General features: G+C 41.2%; 1 protein-coding gene across 21 annotated transcripts in view; it reads right to left on the bottom strand.

Annotated features, from left to right (window-relative positions):
• TNRC6A (trinucleotide repeat containing adaptor 6A) overlaps positions 1-18,086 on the bottom strand; it is a 222,237-nt gene that overhangs the window by 166,548 nt on the left and 37,603 nt on the right. The gene's annotated exons all lie outside the window — the stretch shown is intronic.

Genomic DNA, 18,086 nt, shown 5'->3' with positions numbered 1-18,086 from the left:
ATCAGCCTGACCTCTGGAGGGGCTGGACATGGGGTAACTAATCCCCAATAAAAGCCAAGGACACCAAGGCTCAGGCGAGCTTCCCCGGTTGGTAATGTTCTGTGTGTGTTGTCACACATCATTGCTGGGAGAATTAAGCACTGCACATATAACTCTCTAGGAGGTTACAGCTAGAAGCTCCTGCCTGCATTCTGCCCTGAGCACCTTTTTTCTTTGCTGATTTTATTTATCTATTTATTTATTTTTGAGGTGGAGTCTTGCTCTGTCACCTAGGCTGGAGTGCAGTGACATGATCTTGGCTCACTGCAACCGCCGCCTCCAGGGTTCAGGTGATTCTCCTGCCTCAGCCTCCCAAGGAGCTGGGATTACAGGCACCAGTCACCATGCCCCACTAATTTTTGTATTTTAGTAGAGATGGAGTTTTGCCATGTTGACCAGGCTGCTTCTTGAACTCCTGAGCTCAAGCGACCTGCCTGCCTTGACCTCCCCAAATTCTGGGATTACAGGCATGAGCCACTGAGCTCAGCCCCTTTGCTGATTTTTAATCGGTATCCTTCCACTGTATTGAGCTGTAACTGTGAACACAATTGCTTTTTTGAGTTCTGCGAACCTTTGCAGCAAATCGTCAAACCTCAGGGTGTCTTGGGGACTCACCGACACATCTTCACACTCCCTCTTCTCTCTTCTCACTTCCTCTGGAGTAAACTAAAAGAGGCCTCTGCTTGCCTCTTGTAAGGCAGTTCTGAACACACTGAGCTCATCTGTGAACTCATCCTCTTCTAAACAATTCACCAAGAAATTTCTTTCAAATAAACCCAGTGCTCTTCATGGAGGTGATGCTGGTGAAAATGATTTTCTCCAGCTTATTACATGCTTTTCCAGAAGCTCCTGTTTAAGAGTTTGAGAATGTATGTGTGTGTACCTACAAACCATCGCATATATGCATGCTCACAACTGTCATGCCTTCACCAGAACCAGGACTAAGAGCTACTCTATTGCCAGAATCGAGAAATCATTTCTACCTATTGTGAGGTCAATGAAAGCACAATGGAAAAATCCAGTGTGGTGGCTCACGCCTGTAATCCCAGCACTTTGGGAGACCAAGGCAGGCAGATCACCAGGTCAAGAGATTGGGACCATCCTGGCCAACATGGTGAAACCCTGCCTCTACTAAAAACACAAAAATTAGCTGGGCATGGTGGTGGGTGCCTGTAATCCCAGCTACTTGGGAGGCTGAGGCAGGAGAATCGCTTGAACCCAGGAGGCAGAGGTTGACATGAGCCAAGATCGTGCCACTGCACACTCCAGCCTGGTGACAGAGTGAGATTCCTTCTCAAAAAAAAAAAAAAAAAAAAAAAAAAAGAAGAAGAAAGTACAATGAAAAATACCAGCATGGCCAGGCTCAGTGGCTCACGCCTGTAATCCTGGCACTTTGGGAGGCCAAGATGGGTGGATCACCTGAGGTCAGGAGTTCAAGACCAGCCTGGCCATTATGGTGAAACCCCATCTTCAAAAAAGAAAGAAAGAAAAATACCAGCATGCCTATGCATGGCCTCTCTACAAATAAGATGAAAGTCCCTTCACCACCTGCTCGCACTGCTAATGGCCCTGTAGATTCCACTGAATAGATCTGTAATTTTCTCAACCATTTCCTCTAATGTGGGATATTTGGGTTGTTTCTAACATTTTTGCTCTTCTAAATAAGGTACCCATAATGATTCTTGCAGAGTAATCATTAGGTTCTTCTATAATTATCTAATTATCCTTTTTTTTTTGAGACAGGGTCTTGCTCTGACACTCAGGCTGGAGTGCAGTGGCGCCATCACGGCTCACTGCGGCCCCACCTCCCACACTTACGTGATTCCACAGTCTCAGCCTCTTGTGCAGCTGGGATCACAGGTGTACACCACCACGCCTGGCTAATTTTGTACTTTTTATAGAGATGGGGAATTTTTTTGGTATGTTTTTTATAGAGACATGTTTCACCATGTTGCTCAGGCTGTTCTGAAACTTCTGGACTTAAGCAATTCTCCCACCTCAGCCTCCCAGGGTGCTGGGACAACAGGCATGAGCCACCGTGTCCAGCCATATAATTATAATAATAATTATTATTTTTTTGAGACAGAGTTTCACTTTCACTGTTGTTACCCAGACTGGAGTGCAATGGCACGATCTCGGCTCACCGCAACCTCTGCCTCCTGGGTTCAAGCAATTCTCCTGCCTCAGCCTCCCGAGTAGCTGGGATTACAGGCACGCACCACCATGCCCAGCTAATTTTTGTATTTTTAGTGGAGACGGGGTTTCACCATGTTGATCAGGATGGTCTCGATCTCTTGACCTCATGATCCACCTGCCTTGGCCTCCCAAAGTGCTGGGGATTATAGGTGTGAGCCACAGCGCCCAGCCCATATAATTATCCTAAGATAAATTTCTATATGTGGAATTTCTGAATTAAAGAGCACAGGTTTTGGTTTGCTGGTTGCTTGGATTTTAGAGACAGTATCTCACTCCATTGCCCAGGTTGGAGTACAGTGGTGCAATCAGAGCTCACTGCACCCTTGAATTCCTGGGCTCCAGAAGTCCTCCTTCCTCAGCCTCCAAAGCACCTAGGACTACAGAGTACAGATGTTTTTAAGATCTTTGAAAGATTATACCCTTTGGGAACTATATCAGCTAAAAACGCTACAAGTCCTGTAGAAACATGATCATGTCTCTATTTCCTGCCACACTGGGCATTAATTACTCGCTTCATTAATGAGTTCATTGCACCATCAATAAGAGTATGGTAAAAGTGTGACACATTTACGCTACAGAATATTATGCTGTAGGCTGGGTGCGGTGGCTCATGCCTGTAATCCCAGCACTTTGGGAGACTGAGGCAGGTGGATCACGAATTAGGAGATCAAGAGCATCCTGGCTAACATGGTGAAACTCCATCTCCACTAAAATTACAAAAATTAGCTGGGCGTGGTGGTGGGTGCCTATAATCCCAGCTACTCTGGAGGCTGAGGGAGGAGAATCACTTGAACCTGGGGTTTCATTATGTTGCCCAGGCTTGTTTTGAACTCTTGAGCTCCAGCAGTTCACATGCCTCAGCCTCCCAAAGCATTGGGATTATAGGCGTGAGCCACCAAAAAATATTTTAGTAAGTTAACAGATATTTTTCTAGAATTGACAGATAGTTTACAAAATTGACAGATGTTTTCTAAAATTGACAAATCTAGAAATAGAGGCTTAAAATATTATCTAAAAGTGCGAAGGCAACCTAAAACTATAAAGTATACTGCAGTAGTCATTATATATATATATATATAAAGTATAAAGCATATATATATTTGTATATATATATATTTATATATATATATAAAGTATAAAGCAAAAAATGACCTGAAATACATACAGAATAAAGCAAAGCAAACACAGTGCTTGTCTGAAATTATAAAAAACAGAGTACATAAAACAGAAAATATAAAATGAGAGAATGAAGACAAATCGTATTTGTTACTGCAGTGAATGTATGTGGAGTTAAAAAAAAGAACAACAATTTGTGTCTGTCACGGTGGCTTATGCTGTAATCCCAGCACTTTGGGAGGCTGAAGTGGGCAGATCACCTGACATCAGGAGTTCGAGACCAGCCTGGCCGACATAGTGAAACCCCGTCTCTACTAAAAACACAACAATTAGCTGGGCGTGGTGGCAGGTGCCTGTAATCCCAGCTACTCGGGAGGCTGAGCCAGGAGAATGGCTTGAACCCAGGAGGTGGAGGTTGCAGTGAGCCGAGATTATGCCACTGCACTCCAGCCTGGGGACAGAGTGAGACTCTGTCTCAAACAAAACAAAACATAACAAAACATAACAAACAAACAAAAAAGCAATTTAAAGAGAAAGACTTTAAGGTGAGGCCAAAAAGGCAAAACCTGACTTTTGTTTGAAAATAAAAAAATATGCCATACAGTTTCTTAGGAAAACTGAAATTAAACGCATAAGATATACCTTACCGAGTGATAAAATGGACCTTAGAGACTCCGGAGGGGAAGGGTGGGAGGGGGGCTAAGGGTAATAAACTGCACATTAGGTACAATGTAACCTTCTCTGTTGACAGGCACACTAAAACCTCAGAATTCACTGCTATGTAATTCATCCATGTAACAAAATGAACACTTGTACCCCAAAAGCTGTTGAAATAAATATTTAAAAAAAGATAAGAGAAGACATACCAGATGAAGGTTAAGAAAAAACAAGTGGAGTTCATGATGTTAATATCCGACAATGTTTAATCTAAGGTTAAAGGAGGCAACCTAGACAAATGGGGGCATTTTGTAATGATAAAGGGCACCAAGAGTTAGGCTAAAACTTCGGTATGAGAACACAACAGAAAATGGCATCAAACTTGCACACACGTTTATAGAAGCACAATTCACAATTGCAAAAACGTGGAACTAACCCAAATGCCCAAAGGAATGAATTGGCCCAGCGCGGTGCTCACGTCTGTAATCCCAGCACTTTGGGAGGCCAAGGCAGGCAGTTTGCCTGAGCTCAGGAGTCTGTGACCAGCCTGGACAAACACGGTGAAAGCCCATCTTTGCTAAAATACAAAAAATTAGCTGGGTGTGGTGGTGGGTGCCTGTAGTCCCAGCTACTCAGGAGGCTGAGGTAGGAGAATTGCTTGAACCCAGCAGGCAGGGGTTGCAGGGAGCCAAGACTGCACCATTTCACTCCATCCTGGGCAACAGAGAGAGACTCAGTCTAAAAAAAAAAGGAATGAATTAATGGCATTGGCAGCAACCTGGATGTGATCGGAGTCTATTATTCTATGTGAAGTAACTCAGGAATGGAAAACCAAGCATCGTATGTTCTCGCTCGTAAGTGGGAGCTAAGTTATGAGAATGCAAAGGCATAAAAATAACACAAGGGACTCTGGGGATGCAGGGGGAAAGGGTGGGAAGAAGGTGAGAGATAAAGGACTACAAACTGCGTTCAGTGTATATTGTGCAGGTGATGGGTGTACCAAAATCTCACAAATTACCTCTAAAGAACGTATGTAACCAAACACTACCTGCTACACAAAAACCTACGGAAATAAAAAATCAAAAAGAAAGAAAAGAAAATGGCATCAAAATAATCACAGCATCAGCTTCCAACAGAGAGCAAAACTAACTTATGACCGCAGCTCACCTCTCCCAGCCCACAGTAGATAAAAAAATAAAAAAAAATATTTAGAGGATCTGAATGTGTATGTAATAAGGCTGACTCTGTAGTTTATGTCGAATGCTGTACACTGATAATACAGGGTACATCTTTTATGTGCCTATGGAATTCTCATGGTAATAGGTGATGTATCAGGCCATGAAGAAAATTTTAACAAAATCCAAAATGGAGAAAGAGTAGAGACTGGGTGTGACGGCTCATGCCTGTAATCCCAGCGCTTTGGGAGGCCAAGGCAGGAGGATCGCTTGAGCCTGGGAGTTTGAGACCAGCCTGGACAACATTGTGAGACCCTGTCTCTATAGATAATGCAAAAATTATCCTGGCTTAATGGTGTGCACCTGTAGTCCCAACTATTTGGGAGGCTGAAGGAGGAGGATCTCTTGAGCCAAGGGGAGAGAGGCTTCCATGAGCTGTGTTTGTACCATGGAAGCCAGCCTGGGTAACAGAGCAAGACCAACAAAATTAGAAGGGGGAAAATTCTACCACCCAGCACTCGGTAAAAGGGAGGGTATTTGGCGGCACAAGGAGAGAGAGACACAGAGAGAGACAGATCAAAGAGAAAATATAAACCCAAATTTCTCAACATCTTGAATAATAAAATGAAGTTAATACATAGCAAAACCTCTGTCCTGTGACTAAAACCGGGTTGTAAAGAGGAGCAGACAGAGCCCTAAACAAAGGCCTAAGTACAGAAGGACAAAGAAAGTGACTTTAGTATTCACTCAAAGAAGTTAGAAAAACAACTAACTATTCCAAGAATTAAGAAGAAAGACAATAATAAATGAGCGAGTTAGAAAATAAAATAGTGGCCGGACGCGGTGGCTCATGCCTGCAATCTCAGGATGTGCTAGCATGCACCTGTAGTCCCAACTACTTTTTTTTTTTTTTTTTTAAAGATGGGGTTTCACCATGTTGATCAGCCTGGTCTTGAACTCCCGACCTCAGGTGATCCACCTGCCTTGGCCTCCAAAGTGCTTGGATTACAGGCGTGAGCCACCACACCTGGCCAGTCCCAATTACTTGGGAGGCTGAGGTGGGAGGATCACTCAAACCTGGGAGGTGGAGATTGCAGTGAGCCATGATCTGCACTGCACTCCAGCTTAGGTGTCAGAGTGAGACCCTGACTCAAAACAAAAAGGAAAAAAAAAAGAAGAAAAGAAAATACATAAAAAATGGAATTAATTAATGTAAGAGCAAACTCTTTGGGGTGAGTTGGTTAGAGTAAAATAAATAATTGAAAAGTCAACTAATCAGGAAAAAAAAAAAAAGGAAGAAACAGGTGGGCCGGGTGCGGTGGCTCATGCCTATAATCCCAGCACTTTGGGAGGCCGAGATAGATCACTTGAGGTCAGGAGTTCAAGAGCAGCTTGGCCAAATAGTGAAACCACGTCTATACTAAAAATACAAAAATCAGCTGGGTATGGTGGCACACGCCTGTAATCCAGCTACTTGGGAGGCTGAGGCAGGAGAATCAATTGAATCGAGGAAGCAGAGGTTGCAGTGAGCTGAGACGGCACCACTGCAGTCCAGTCTGGGTGACAGAGTGAGACTCGGCTTAAAACAAAACAACAACAAAAAAAAACCCCACCACAAACAAAGAGAAGAAAAGAAACAGGGTGGAGGAAACAACATAACAGAGAGGAAATGAAATGACTCTGTACTTTGCACAACTGTGCAATTAAATTTGAAAATCTGAATGTAGCTTATTTTCTAGAAAAATGGAACTAATTGTCCACAGCTTTAGAAATCTGAAATAAAACAGTAAGCAGAAACAAAACTGTGAATGTTAACCAGCTTCCCATCCCAAATCCACCAGACCTACAGGATTTTTAGATAAAGTCTTCCAAATAGCCAAGAAATAAGCAATGCTTCTTCTATATAAATTGTATCCAGGCACGGAGAAATAAAAGATGTTCATGCTTTTTGTGAAAGCCATATCAAATCCTGGAAATCATGTCACAACGAACAACTATATAACAAACTCACTTATGAATAGCTTATCTTAAATAAGATATTACCAAAGAAAACCCAGCATATTCTAGGAATGTCGGAACTGCTGTTTTAGGAAAGCTACTAGCAAGCAGCAATCACCATATAACTTGGCTTTTTAAAAAGTGCCATAAAATCATCTCAAAAGTATAATGTTATTAGCATATAATTGACAAAATATTCTCTTACAGCTTTCTAAATCTCCACTATATTTCTGGCTAAACTCCCTTTTTATTTCCAATTCTTTTTCTTTTTTTTGAGATGGAGTCTCACTCTGTTGCCTAGGCTGGAGTGCAGCGGTGCGATCTTGGCTTACTGCAACCTCCGCTTCCTGAGTTCAAATGATTCTTCTGCTTCAGCCTTCCAAATAGCTGGGATTACAGGCTTGCACCATTACGCCTGGTTAATTTTTGTATTTTTAATGGAGATGGGGTTTCACCGTGTTAGCCAGGCTGGTCTTGGTCTTGAACTCCTGACCTCAAGTGCCCCACCCACTTCGGCCTGCACAAAGTGCTGGGATTACAGGTGTGAGCCATCATGCCCGGATTTTATTTCCAAATTTCAAAATATTACTCTATTTTCCTGGATAAGTCTCTCTAGAGAGTCTTTTTTTTCTCTTTTTGAGGCAGGGTCTCACTCTGTCACCCCGACTGGAGTGCAGTGGTGTGACCATCGCTCACTGCAGCCTTGACCTCCCAGCCTCAATCAATCCTCTTGCCACAGTCTCCCAATTAAGTAGCTGGGACCACGGGACCACAGGCATTTTTTTGTGCCTGGCTAATTTTTGTATTTTTCGTAGAGACAGGGTCTTGTTGTGTTGCCCAGGCTGTTCTCCAACTTCTGGCCTCAAGTGATTCTTCTGCCTTGGCCACCCAAAGTGCTGGGATACAGGCGTGAGCCACTATGCCCTGCCTCTCTAGATTTTTATTTTATTGATCTTATCAAAGAACCAGGCCATGGTTTTATTTAACATTTATTTCTATTATTTGTTTCAGTAATGTCTGTTTTTATTATGTTTGGTTCTGTCTACCTGCTACTTTGGGTCATTTTGGTCTTTTCTTTATTTCTTTTATGTGAAACACTTTATTTTTAAAATTCTTTCTTAATAAAAACACTTAAATACCAATTTGGCTCTGATCACAGGGTTGTTTACATGTTATCAGTTCTGAAAGGTAGCGTTTCTTTTGTTGCTTTGTACATACAGAAACTGCCATTTTAATTTCCTCTTTTCCCTAAAATAACTTGTATGAATGATTTTTAAAAGTTCTAAATATTTGGATTGTCTTGTTAACCTGATGTTATTTATTGATAATTTGCTTTTAATCATATAATTTGACTTGTATGATTTCTGTCTTCTAAATTTTTTAAGTTTTCATTTGACCTGATATATTAGCATTTTAAACATATATTCTATGTATTTTTGAAAAGCATGTATATTTCTTTTTTCTTTTCTTCTTTTTTTCTTGAGACAAGGCCTTATTCTGTCATTCAGGCTAGAGTGCGGTGATGGTACCATCATGGCTCACTGCAGCCTCCATTTCCAGGCTCGAGCAATCCTCCTGCCTCAGCCTCCTGAGTAGCTGGGACCACAGGCACTCACCACCATGCCTGGCTAATTTTTTAATTTTTTGTAAAGACAGGGGTCTCCCTATGTTACCCAGGCTGGTCTCAAACTCCTGGCCTCAAGTGATCCTCCTGCCTTGGCCTCTCAAAGGGTTGGGATTACAGGCGTGAGCCATGGCACTAGGCCTATATTTCTTGCTATGTATCTATTATCTAACATTTATTAATTCTGTTATTTAAATACTGTTTCTTTTGCATTTTGTTCTGTCAGAATGAGAATAGTTTGTTAAGCTCAATTTTAGTTTTGTCAATAATTCTTATATTTCTACCAAAAGAATTACTTATTATTATTATTATTTTTTGAGACAGAATTTCACTCTTGTTGCCTAGGCTGGAGTGCAATGGCATGATTTTGGCTCACTGCAACCTCCACATCCCGGGTTCAAGCGATTCTCCTAGCTCAGCCTCCTAAATAGCTGGGATTACAGGTTCAAGTGATTCTTCTGCCTCAGCTTCCTGAGTAGCTGGGATTACAGGCATGTGCCACCATGTCTGGCTAATTTTTGTATTTTTAGTAGAGACGGGTTTTACCATGTTGGCTAAGCTTGTCTTGAACTCCTGACCTCAGGTGATCCACCCGCCTCAGCCTCCCAAAGTGCTGGGACTACAGGTGTGAGCCACCGGGCTTGGCCAGGAATAACTCTTGAAAGACTTTTGTCTTTACCCAAGTCCTAGAATAAAAATAAATGGCGATTAAAGTGAAAATACTTTAAAACCGCAAAGCAGAATTTCATGTTTTTTGACAAAATCTTTTTTTCTTCCTATCAGCGTCTTTTTTCTTCTTTTCTTTTCTTTTGTTTTTTTTGTTTTTGTTTTTGTTTTTGTTTGAGACAGAATCTTGTTGTGTCACCTAGGCTAGAGTGCAGTGGCACGATCACTTCTCACTATATCCTCTATTTCCTGGGCTCAGATGATCCTCCCACCTCGGTCTCCAGAGTAGCTGGGACTACAGGCATCTGGCACCATGCCCAGCTAAATTTTTGTATTTTTTGTAGAGATAGGGTTTTCTCATTTGCTCAGGCTAGTCTTGAACTTCTGGGCTCAAGCGATCGACCCGCTTCAACCTCCCAAAGTGATGGGATTACAAGCGTGAGACACTGTGCCCAGCCTTTTCTTTACTTCATAAATGCTCATAAATGTTTTTCTCTTTGGGGGAGATTATACCATCTACCATGAAATAATATTCTGTCCAAAATGCTTTTTGGTTATGTGTCTGATTTTGTCCAAAATTGGTGAGTTTTAGGTTAAAATTAGTAATTTAGTAAAATTACTGAGATTTAGGTTAAATTACAGGTGTTAAATTACCAATCTCTGAGCTTTTTTGTTGTTGTTGTTTTATTTTTTATAATTAATTAATTTTTTTTTTTTTGAGAAGAAGTCTTGCTTTTTTGTCCAGGGTGGATGGAGTACAGTGGTGCGATCTCGACTCACTGCAACCCCCACCTCCTGGGTTCAAGTGATTCTCCTGCCTTTGCCTTCTGAGTAGCTGGGACTACAGGTGCATGCCACAGAAATTAGCACCATGCTAGGCTAATTTTTGTATAGACAGGGTTTCACCGTGTTGGTCAGGCTGGTTTCGAACTCCTGACATCAGGTGATCCACCCGCCTTAGCCTCCCAAAGTGCTGGGATTATAGGCATGAGCCACTGTGCCTTATAGGGACCATTATTAAAAATTTTCTGCAAATCATAAAGCTGTATCAAGGTGCTGAGTTTAGCCATTAAGCACAGTGTAATCATTCATTGAGTCTGTCCAGTTCCATTATGCATTCTGGCATTTTGTAAGCTGCTCTGCCTAGCAATATATAGATTCATTTAATATGTTAACATTGGTTAATAGGCCAAGTGCAGTGGCTCCCACCTGTAATTCCAGCATTTTGGGAGTTTGAAGCAGGAGGATTGCTCGAGGCTAGGAATTTGAGACCAGCTTGGGTAACATATTGAGACCCCCATCTCTGCAAAACATTAAAAAATTAGCTGGGTGTGGGGTCTATGCCTGTAGTCCCAGCTACTCAGGAGGCTGAGGTGAAAGGATTGCTTGACTCTGGGAGGCGAAGGCTGCAGTGGGCTATGATTGTGCCACTGCGTTCCAGCCTGGGCCACAGAGCAAGTCTCTGTCCATCCCTTGCCAATAAAAAAAAAAAGATAATAATTTTTTTTTTTCCTGAGATCTCAGCTCAAAGTATTATTTCTTCAGAGAGGTCTTCAATCTAAAGTACAGTCCCTTAGTCTAAAGTACAGTCTATCATGTTAACTAGGCTTTTCTTTTCTTTCTTTTCCTTTTTTTTTTTTGTGACAGTCTTGCTCTGTCGTCCAGGCTGGAGTGCAGTGGTGCCATTTCGGCTCACTGCAACCTGTGCCTCCTGGGATCAAGTGATTTTCATGCCTCAGCCTCTCAAATAGCTGGGATTACAGGTGTGCGCCAGCACACCTGCCTAATTTTTGTATTTTTAGTAGAGATGGGGTTTCCTCATGTTGGCCAGGCTGATCCCGAACACCTGACCTCAAGTGATCTGCCCACCTCAGCCTCCCAAAGTGCATGAGTCATTGCACCTGGCCGTTAATAGGTGCATTTTTAAAAAAAATTAGTATTACTGTTCTATTTCCTTTGTATTTCTGATATATTTTAGATCACCCCCACTTTTTTCCCCTTAATGCTTTTGATTCACTTTGCATTAGGCTTGTCTCTTGGAAACAGGATGTACCTAATTTAAAAAATCTATTCCAAAGGGCTTTGTTTTCCATAGGGCTTGCTGTCCTTTTATTTTTGTGATCTCAGGTCTCATCATTGTCATCGAGGTTGTCTTTTTTGAGGTGAACACTCCTGTGTTTATTTTTTCTTCCTGTCATTTGCAATGTGAATCATGCTGTCTTTGTTGGGGTTATTGTTCTACTGCTTTATAGATTTGTTCATTCCAGTTTTATTCACAGACACGCATCTTCTGCTTAGATAGTTCAGCGTTCCCATAATTCTGTCTTAGAAAAAGGCTGTGGTCTAGGGAAGTGGAATGCAATTTCAATTTAGAAAATGGTTGGAAGCAAATGCTCCCAAGAAGCTCCAATTTCAGGGTGCTTTTAAACAAAGTTCAAGAGAATTCTCAGGCCTCTCTGCTGATTTAATTGTCTTTCTTGGCTAATCTATTTACTCAATCAATGTCACGGAGTGCAAGGGTAATTTTGAGTTTGGGATAAGGATTAAATGATCAATCCATGTCCTGTTGGCCCTGGGGTAAACTTGATCTACAGGGAGGTGGAGAACTAGCATTATTAATTTAAAAACTGGGTTTCTCTAATGTAAAGAAGGACACATTGAGGATCCCGAAACACTCTTAGATCTTTCCCCCTCTTATTCCCTCTCTACTATATGTTGTTTGGATCCAGCCACCTAATAATTACCACTTAATCAACATATGTATTTATGGGATAAATGAACACCAAAGAAAAAGAACAGTGAATATGAAAACAAGGGCTATAAGAACAACTGGGGTGCTGGAAAATGTTGTGGTCAGTGGGTTGGATGCCAATTGGTGCTGAGGTCTGGGGGGTTTAATGTAACAGCAGCTTGGGATGGGTGACCTGGATATTAGCCATAACACTGGTGGAGAAAAGCCTCATAAGTTAGTTTTCTTACTAGCATTTCCCAGTTTCAGTTTACAGAAAGGCCACCATATAATTTCTGTATCTTCTTTTTGAAGAATTCCTTTTGACATTTGCCTTAAATATTATGCCATGTGATAACACTTACCTATCCACCATATAATCTGGATTGCAGTTAATTCTGTTTAATTTGTTTTTTTGTTCAGCATTTCATTTTGATTAAGAGTTTTCTTTCTTAAGTCCTTTTTTCTAAATTAATTTTAATTATATGAGTAATACATACATGCATTCTTCTTATTAAATCCAAGTTCATCCAAGTTCCCTCTCTCCTTCCATAGAGGCACAGAGGGAACCACTCTCTGGTATCTTTCTGTCTCTCTATCTACCTATTATCAAAAAGTTTTTAAAAATTAAATTTTGTTTTTCTTTTGGTAGAGAGGGGGTCTTGCTATGTTGCCCAGACTGGTCTCAAACTCCTGACCTCAAGCAATCCTCCCTCAGGAGCCATCACACCTGGCATCTATCATCAGTTTTTAAAAAGACATCACATTGACCGGGCACAGTGGGTCACACCTGTAATCACAGTACTTTGGGAGGCTGAAGCAGGTGGATCATGAGATCAGGAGTTCGAGACCATGTCAGGAGCCTGGCCAATATGATGAAACCCCATCTCTACTAAAAATACAAAAAAAAAAAAAAATTAGCCTGGCATAGGGGTGCCCACCTGTAGTTCTAGCTACTCAGGAGGCAGAGGCAGGAGAATCACTTGAATCCTGGAGGCGGAGGTTGCAGTAAGCAGAGATCATGCCACTGTGCTTCAGCCTAGGCAACAGAGTGAGACTCCATCTCAAAAAAAAAAAAAAGACATCACAGTGTACAACTTTCTTTTTTCCTCTTCACCTAGTAAGATGTCTTAGCGATCTAACCATGTGCCTATTTTTATTTTATTTTATTTTTTATTTTTCAATATATTTTTCTTTGAGATGGGGTGTGGGGTCTCACTGTGTTGCCCAGGCTGGTCTTGAACTCTGGGGCTCAAGTGATCTTCCCACTGTGGCCTCCCAAAGTGCTGAGATTACATGAGTGAGCCACCGTACCAATGTGTCTATTTTAAACTGTGGCATACAATTCCTTAGAATAGATGCACCACAATTTTTTTGCCATATCCAGTTGGTGGATATGTGGGTTGTTCTCTTTAGCTACTGTTATAAACAACGTTGCAGAAAACATCTTCCTACATACCTTCTGTGCACCTGGGCAGAGTTTCCTTAGAGAATAATCTGAACAGTGGAATTGCTTAGACAATTTACTGTTTTGCTTGAACCTGGGAGACAGAGGTTGCAGTGAGCTGAGATCATGTCACTGTACTCAAGCCTGGGCAACAGAGTGAGATTCTGTCTCAAAAAAAAAAAGATGAAAAGGAAATAAAAAGGATTCAAACCAAATGAATTAACGCCTATTAGATGAGTGACATTTTCACATACAGTCCTTCACACACATGCCTGCCATTGAGCTGGCAATATAAGAATATTTTAGGCCAGTTGTAATGGCTCACTCCAGTCATCTCAGCACTTTGGGAGGCTGAGGCGGGCAGAACACAAGATCAAGAGATCGATGCCATCCTGGCCAATATGGTGAAATATTCTCCTGCCTCAGCCTCCCCAGTAGCTGGGCTTACAGGCGCCTGCCACCGTGCCTGGCTAACTTTTGTATTTTTAGTAGAGAAGAGGTTTTGCCATGTTGGCCAGGCTGGTCTCAAACCCCTGGTCTCAAGTGATTCACCCTTCTTGGCCTCCCAAAGTGCTGGGATTACAGGCATGAGCCAGGATACCTGGCTAAATCCTTTTTTTCTGTGCATTGATATAACATTGTAATGTGTTTACGTGAATATTTTATTCAGACAGTATGAGTTGCTTGGCACTTTTGACTCACATTGTTCATTAAATAAAAATACATACTATTTTAATTATAATTCAATGATTTATATATATATATGGACAAAATTTCCAATTTAAAATAAAGGCAGACAACTGATACAGAATGATATGAAGATGCAAATGATAGTGCTAGGATAAGAATAGTAAATTAAGAGACTGGAGGCTGAGCACGGTGGCTCATACCTGTAATTCCAGCACTTTGGGAGGCCAAGGAAGGCAGATCACTTGAGGTCAGGAGTTTGAGATCAGTTTGGCCAACATGGTGAAACCTAGTCTCTACCAAAAATACACAAATTAGCCGGGCATAGTGGCTCATGCCTGTAATCCCAGCTACTCAAGAGGCTGAGGCAGGAGAATCACTTGAACCCAGAAGTCGAAGGTTGCAGTGAGCCGAGATCGTGCCACTGTCATGCATGGGTGACAGAGGGAGAATCCATTTCTCAAAAAAAAAAGAGAGAGAGAGAGAGACTAGAAGCTAGGGGATGGGGAAATTGGGGAGATGTTGGTTAAAGACTACAACAATTCAATTAGAGTGGAGGAATAAGTTCAAGATATGTATTGTACATGTGGTGAGTATGGTTAATAACAACATAATGTATATTTGAAAAATTGTAAGAGAATAGATATTAAGTGTTCTTACCACACACCCACAAAGAAGTATGTGAGGGCTGGATGAAATGGCTCATACCTGTAATCCCAGCACTTTGGGAGGCAGTAGTGGGAAGATCTTTTGGGCCCAGGAGTTCAAAACCAACCTGGGCAATGTAGGGAGATCCCATCTCTACAAAAAATAAAAAATTTAGCTAGGTGTGGTAGTGCACACCCATGGCCCAGATACTCAGAAGGCTAGGGTGGGAAGATGGCTGGAGCCCAGGAGTACAAGGTTGCAGTGAGCCATGATTGTGCCACTGCACTCCAGCCTGGGCCACAGAGTGAGACCCTGTCTCCAAAAATACCAAAAAAACCCCCAAAAACCCAAAAAAACAGAAGAGCAAAGAAACAAAAAGAAGTATGTGAGGTAACATGCATTGGTTAAATAGCTTGATTTATCCATTTCACAACATATACATATATGAAAACATCAACTGTGTACCATAAATATATACAATTTCACTTGTCAATTATTTATTTACTTCTTTTGAGGCAGAGTAGCCTTTTTTTTTTTTTTTTTTTTTTTTTTTTTGTAGAGATAGAGTCTTGGTATGTTGCCCAGGCAGGTTCCAAACTTCTGGGCTCAAGTGATCCTCCCGCCTCAGCCTCCCTAAGTGTTGAGATTCCAGCCATGAGCTACCACACCTGGCCTGCTTGTCAATTTTAAAAAGGGAAAAGCCCAAGAGACTGTAGGAAGATGCACCACCAATTTCACGATGGATGTCAGTTGTAATTTGCTGTGGTAGAGTGAAACAAAAAAGCTCCAAGTTGGTTGGGGAAAAAACTTTTAAGAGAATAAGGTGGAAACAATTGAGACATTTTCAGCAAATGCATAGTGGGTTTGCTAAGTTTTCTCTCCACATTCAAGAAGGAACTAACGAAGCACATGAAAAGATGCTCAATGTCACTTGACACTAGAAGAATGCAAATCAAAACCTCAGATCACCACTTCACACCCATTAGGATGGCGATTATCAACAAAACAAAAGCAGCACAGGAAACAAGAATCGGTGAGGATGTAGACAAACCAGGCCCCTTCCACCCCTGGGCCTTGCTGGTGGGACTGTAAAATAGTTCCTGTGGAAAGTGGTACAACAATTCCTAAAATATTAAACAAATACCATGGGGCGGGCAATTTCCCTTCTCGGTATACACCGAAAAGAAGTGAAAGCAGGGACTTGAATAGACACTTGTACACTCATGTTCATGGCAGCATTTTCTCAAGAGCCAAAAGGTGAAAATTACCCCCATAGTCATCAACAGATGAATGGATATTATATGGCTTAAGAAAGACGAAAATTCTGACACATGCTACAACATGGACAAATCTTGAAGACATTATGCTAAGTGAAATAAGCCCAACACAAGAGGATAAATACTGTATTATTCCACACATATGAATTTCCTAGAGTCATCAAATTCATAGATATAGAAAATAGGCTGGGCGCAGTGGCTCATGCCTGTAATCCCAGCACTCTGGGAGGCTGAGACGGATCACTTGAGTTAGGAGTTCAAGACCAGCCTGGCCAATATGGTAAAACCCCATTTCTACTAAAAATACAAAAATTAGCTAGGCATGGTGGCACGTGCCTGCGATCTCAGCTACTCAGGAGGCTGAGGCAGGATAATCATTTGAACCCTGGAGGCGGAGGTTGCAGTGAGCCAAGATCACGCCACTGCACTCCAACCTGGGCAAAAGGGAGAGTTAGTGTTTAATAGGGTCAGAGTTTCAGTGTGGGAAGATAAAGTTGTAGAGATGGATGGTGGTGATGGTTCACAGCAGTGTGGATGTACTTAAAGCCACAGAGATGGATACTTACAGAGGATTAAAACAGCACATTTTATGTTCTGTATATTTTACCACAATAAGAACACCTAATGAAATTAGTTACTTGAAATCAGAATAAAATGTTGAGCAAAAAATTTTAAATAGATTTTATTTTATCAGATTAGAGATTATAACTTTGCCCACTGAAGTGGGGTCCAACTGCACCATAGCACTCCAGCCTGGGACACAGAGTGAAACTCTGTCTCAAAAAAAAAAAAAAAGATTTTACAGAAAGTGAATAATCTTCAATTAAGTCACCAAACAATTGTCCACAGAATGAAAGAGTGTCTTAAAGCTAAATAAATTTTGGAAAATAGCAAATTTAGCTGAGTCATGCCATGAGATACTACCCAGTTAATAGCCTGAGTGTATTCATTCAGAAAAGTCTTCCCAATTTATGAATAAACGTTTTCAATTCATGGCTTACAAAACTGTAGCATAGATTTTAAAAATCTTTTACATCTGACAAAAAACATTTCAGTTAGACATGAAAAATTAGTTTCTATCATGCCAGATGGTCCTCCAGCTATGTTTGGTCAAAAATCTGGTTTTATTGGAGTTTCAAAACAAGAGACTGATGTTTCCCTTATTGCTTCATCCCACTGGATGATAAATACTGAAAATATTTGTGCTGCTTTTGGAAGCAGACTCCATGGAAAGTGTCATGGATACAGTTGTTAAAACTGTTCAGTGTATATGTACAAATGCTATGAATCATCCCCAGTGCATGGGACTTTCGAAAGAAATAGAAGGCAATGAATGGGGTGATCCTGGGTCTTTGCCAATGTTCATTGGTTGAGTCATGGAAGAGTTTTCCCAAGATTTACTGTACTGCCAATTCCAATTCAAGATTTTCTTGAAACAAAGGGAATGCTTGCCAAATATTTGATAATCAAAGATAAACATGGCAATGTGATTTATGTTTTCCCAGCAATAGCACAGGGTATATGAAATGAGATAAATTCCAAGCTCTAAAGAAAGAAAAACTTCTGACCTAGCTGGAAAAGTATAAGAATTTATACTGAAATGGAAACATTTCACAATACAAATCAATAATAATGATTTTGCATACTTTTTACAATGAATCAATATGCAAAATATATATATTTTTAAGACAGGGTTTTGTGCTGTTGCCCAGGCTAAGATGCGGTGGCATTATCTTGGCTCACTGGAACCTCTGCCTCCCAGGCTCAAGTGATCCTCCCACCTCAGCCCCTCAAGTAGCTGGGAGTACAGGCGCATGCACCACTATGG

Source organism: Callithrix jacchus, chromosome 12 (genome assembly GCF_049354715.1).
Source record: "Callithrix jacchus isolate 240 chromosome 12, calJac240_pri, whole genome shotgun sequence".
NCBI lineage: Eukaryota > Metazoa > Chordata > Mammalia > Primates > Cebidae > Callithrix > Callithrix jacchus.
This window is presented reverse-complemented; position numbering and strand designations above follow the sequence as displayed.